Source organism: Vicia villosa, linkage group LG4 (genome assembly GCF_029867415.1).
Source record: "Vicia villosa cultivar HV-30 ecotype Madison, WI linkage group LG4, Vvil1.0, whole genome shotgun sequence".
NCBI lineage: Eukaryota > Viridiplantae > Streptophyta > Magnoliopsida > Fabales > Fabaceae > Vicia > Vicia villosa.
Window position 1 is genome coordinate 5,934,106 of NC_081183.1, and position 5,597 is coordinate 5,939,702.

Sequence of the window (5,597 nt, forward strand, 5' to 3'; positions counted from 1 at the left end):
TAAGTTTAACAAACATCGTGAATTTTATGTAGTATAGCATACAAAAATCTTCCAAAATACAATTGTAACCAAGTTTAATGAACTTCAAGACTTTTATGTAATATAGCACACAAAAATCTTCCATAATATTAAAATTTATAAGTTTAATGAACTTCGTGAGTTTTATGTAGTATAGCACACGAAAATCTTCCAAAATACCAGTGTAAGCAAGTTTTACGAACATTGAGACTTTATGTATTATAGCACATGAAAATCTTCCAAAATATTAAAATTTGTATGTTTAACGAACTTCGTAACTTTTATGTAGTATAGCACACGAAAATTATCCATAATTTTAAAATTTGTAAGTTTAACGAACTTTGTGTCTTTAATGTAGTATATAGCACACGAAAATCTTGCAAAAGACCAAATTTTGTAAGTTTAACAAACATCGTGACCTTTATGTTGTATAGCAGACAAAATTCTTCCAAAATACTACTATAACCAAGTTTAATAAACTTCCTGACTTTTATGTAATATAGCACACAAAAATCTTCCATAATATTAAAATTTATAAGTTTAACGAACTTTGTGAATTTTATGTAGTATAGCACACGAAAATATTCAATAATATTAAAATTTGTAAGTTTAATGAACTTCGTGACTTTTATGTAGTATAGCACACGAAAATCTTGCAAAAGACCAAATTTTGTAAGTTTAACAAACATCGTGACTTTTATGTAATATAGCAAAAAAAAATCTTCCAAAATATCATAGTAACCAAGTTTAATGAACTTCCTGACTTTTATGTAATATAGCACACAAAAATCTTCCATAATATTAAAATTTATAAGTTTAACGAACTTTGTGAGTTTTATGTAGTATAGCACACGAAAATATTCAATAATATTAAAATTTGTAAGTTTAATGAACTTCGTGACTTTTATGTAGTATAGCACACGAAAATCTTGCAAAAGACCAAATTTTGTAAATTTAACAAACATCGTGACTTTTATGTAGTATAGCAAACAAAAATCTTCCAAAATACCATTGTAACCAAGTTTAATGAACTTCCTGACTTTTATGTAATATAGCACACAAAAATCTTCCATAATATTAAAATTTGTAAGTTTAACGAACTTTGTGATTTTTATCTAGTATAGCACACGAAAATCTTGCAAAAGACCAAATTTTGTAAGTTTAACAAGCATCGTGAATTTTATGTAGTATAGCAAACAAAAATCTTCCAAAATACTAAGGTAACCAAATTTAATGAACTTCTTGACTTTTATGTAATATAGCACACAAAAATATTCCATAATATTAAAATTTATAAGTTCAACGAACTTCGTGAGTTTTATGTAGTATAGCACGCGAAAATCTTCCATAATATTAAAATTTGTAAGTTTAACGAACTTCGTGACTTTTATGTAGTATAGCACACGAAAATCTTGCAAAAGACCAAATTTGGTAAGTTTAACAAACATCGTGAATTTTATATAGTATAGCAAACAAAAATCATCCAAAATACCATTGAAACCAAGTTTAATGAACTTCCAGACTTTTATGTAAAATAGCACACAAAAATCTTCCATAATATTAAAATTTATAAGTTTAATGAACTTCGTGAGTTTTATGTAGTATAGCACACGAAAATCTTCCAAAATACCAGTGTATGCAAGTTTTACTAACATTGAGACTTTATGTATTATAGCACATGAAAATCTTCCAAAATATTAAAATTTTTATGTTTAACGAACTTCGTAACTTTAATGTAGTATAGCACACGAAAATTTTCCATAATTTTTAAATTTGTAAATTTAACGAACTTTGTGTCTTTTATGTAGTATATAGCACACGAAAATCTTGCAAAAGACCAAATTTTATAAGTTTAACAAACATCGTGACCTTTATGTTGTATAGCAAACAAAATTCTTCCAAAATACTACTATAACCAAGTTTAATAAACTTCCTGACTTTTATGTAATATAGCACACAAAAATCTTCCATAACATTAAAATTTATAAGTTTAACGAACTTTGTGAGTTTTATGTAGTATAGCACACGAAAATCTTCAATAATATTAAAATTTGTAAGTTTAACGAACTTCGTGACTTTTATGTAGTATAGCACACGAAAATCTTGCAAAAGACCAAATTTTGTAAGTTTAACAAACATCGTGACTTTTATGTAGTATAGCAAACAAAAATCTTCCAAAATACCATTGTAACCAAGTTTAATGAACTTCCAGACTTTTATGTAATATAGCACACAAAAATCTTCCATAATATTAAAATTTATAAGTTTAATGAACTTCGTGAGTTTTATGTAGTATAGCACACGAAAATCTTCCAAAATACCAGTGTAAGCAAGTTTTACGAACATTGAGACTTTATGTATTATAGCACCTGAAAATCTTCCAAAATATTAAAATTTGTATGTTTAACGAACTTCGTAACTTTTATGTAGTATAGCACACGAAAATTATCCATAATTTTAAAATTTGTAAGTTTAACGAACTTTGTGTCTTTAATGTAGTATATAGCACACGAAAATCTTGCAAAAGACCAAATTTTATAAGTTTAACAAACATCGTGACCTTTATGTTGTATAGCAGACAAAATTCTTCCAAAATACTACTATAACCAAGTTTAATAAACTTCCTGACTTTTATGTAATATAGCACACAAAAATCTTCCATAATATTAAAATTTATAAGTTTAACGAACTTTGTGAGTTTTATGTAGTATAGCACACGAAAATATTCAATAATATTAAAATTTGTAAGTTTAATGAACTTCGTGACTTTTATGTAGTATAGCACACGAAAATCTTGCAAAAGACCAAATTTTGTAAGTTTAACAAACATCGTGACTTTTATGTAATATAGCAAAAAAAAATCTTCCAAAATATCATAGTAACCAAGTTTAATGAACTTCCTGACTTTTATGTAATATAGCACACAAAAATCTTCCATAATATTAAAATTTATAAGTTTAACGAACTTTGTGAGTTTTATGTAGTATAGCACACGAAAATATTCAATAATATTAAAATTTGTAAGTTTAAGGAACTTCGTGACTTTTATGTAGTATAGCACACGAAAATCTTGCAAAAGACCAAATTTTGTAAATTTAACAAACATCGTGACTTTTATGTAGTATAGCAAACATAAATCTTCCAAAATACCATTGTAACCAAGTTTAATGAACTTCCTGACTTTTATGTAATATAGCACACAAAAATCTTTCATAATATAAAAATTTATATGTTTAACATACTTTGTGAGTTTTATGTAGTATAGCATGCGAAAATCTTCCATATTATTAAAATTTGTAAGTTTAACGAACTTCGTGACTTTTATGTAGTATAGCACACGAAATCTGCAAAAGACCAAATTTTGTAAGTTTAACAAACATCGTGAATTTTATGTAGTATAGCATACAAAAATCTTCCAAAATACAATTGTAACCAAGTTTAATGAACTTCCAGACTTTTATGTAATATAGCACACAAAAATCTTCCATAATATTAAAATTTATAAGTTTAATGAACTTCGTGAGTTTTATGTAGTATAGCACACGAAAATCTTCCAAAATACCAGTGTAAGCAAGTTTTACGAACATTGAGACTTTATGTATTATAGCACATGAAAATCTTCCAAAATATTAAAATTTGTATGTTTAACGAACTTCGTAACTTTTATGTAGTATAGCACACGAAAATTATCCATAATTTTAAAATTTGTAAGTTTAACGAACTTTGTGTCTTTAATGTAGTATATAGCACACGAAAATCTTGCAAAAGACCAAATTTTGTAAGTTTAACAAACATCGTGACCTTTATGTTGTATAGCAGACAAAATTCTTCCAAAATACTACTATAACCAAGTTTAATAAACTTCCTGACTTTTATGTAATATAGCACACAAAAATCTTCCATAATATTAAAATTTATAAGTTTAACGAACTTTGTGAATTTTATGTAGTATAGCACACGAAAATATTCAATAATATTAAAATTTGTAAGTTTAATGAACTTCGTGACTTTTATGTAGTATAGCACACGAAAATCTTGCAAAAGACCAAATTTTGTAAGTTTAACAAACATCGTGACTTTTATGTAATATAGCAAAAAAAAATCTTCCAAAATATCATAGTAAACAAGTTTAATGAACTTCCTGACTTTTATGTAATATAGCACACAAAAATCTTCCATAATATTAAAATTTATAAGTTTAACGAACTTTGTGAGTTTTATGTAGTATAGCACACGAAAATATTCAATAATATTAAAATTTGTAAGTTTAATGAACTTCGTGACTTTTATGTAGTATAGCACACGAAAATCTTGCAAAAGACCAAATTTTGTAAATTTAACAAACATCGTGACTTTTATGTAGTATAGCAAACAAAAATCTTCCAAAATACCATTGTAACCAAGTTTAATGAACTTCCTGACTTTTATGTAATATAGCACACAAAAATCTTCCATAATATTAAAATTTGTAAGTTTAACGAACTTTGTGATTTTTATCTAGTATAGCACACGAAAATCTTGCAAAAGACCAAATTTTGTAAGTTTAACAAGCATCGTGAATTTTATGTAGTATAGCACACGAAAATCTTCCAAAATACTAAGGTAACCAAATTTAATGAACTTCTTGACTTTTATGTAATATAGCACACAAAAATATTCCATAATATTAAAATTTATAAGTTCAACGAACTTGGTGAGTTTTATGTAGTATAGCACGCGAAAATCTTCCATAATATTAAAATTTGTAAGTTTAACGAACTTCGTGACTTTTATGTAGTATAGCACACGAAAATCTTGAAAAAGACCATATTTTGTAAGTTTAACAAACATCGTGAATTTTATATAGTAGAGCAAACAAAAATCATCCAAAATACCATTGAAACCAAGTTTAATGAACTTCCTGACTTTTATGTAATATAGCACACAAAAATCTTCCATAATATTAAAATTTATAAGTTTAATGAACTTCGTGACTTTTATGTAGTATAGCACACGAAAATCTTGCAAAAGACCAAATTTTGTAAGTTTAACAAACATCGTGAATTTTATGTAGTATAGCAAACAAAAATCTTCCAAAATACCATTGTAACCAAGTTTAATGAACTTCCTGACTTTTATGAAATATAGCACACAAAAATCTTCCATAATATTAAAATTTATAAGTTTAATGAACTTCGTGAGTTTTCTGTAGTATAGCACACGAAAATCTTCCATAATATTAAATTTTGTAAGTTTAACGAACTTCGTGACTTTTATGTAGTATAGCACGCGAAAATCTTGCAAAAGACCAAATTTTGTAAGTTTAACAAACATCGTGAATTTTATGTATTATAGCAAACAAAAATCTTCCAAAATACCATTGTAACCAAGTTTAATGTACTTCTTGACTTTTATGTAATATAGCACACAAAAATTTTGCAAAAGACCAAATTTTGTAAGTTTAACAAACATCGTGACTTTTATGTAGTATAGCAAACAAAAATCTTCCAAAATACCATTGTAACCAAGTTTAATGAACTTCCTGACTTTTATGTAATATAGCACACAAAAATCTTACATAATATTAAAATTTGTAAGTT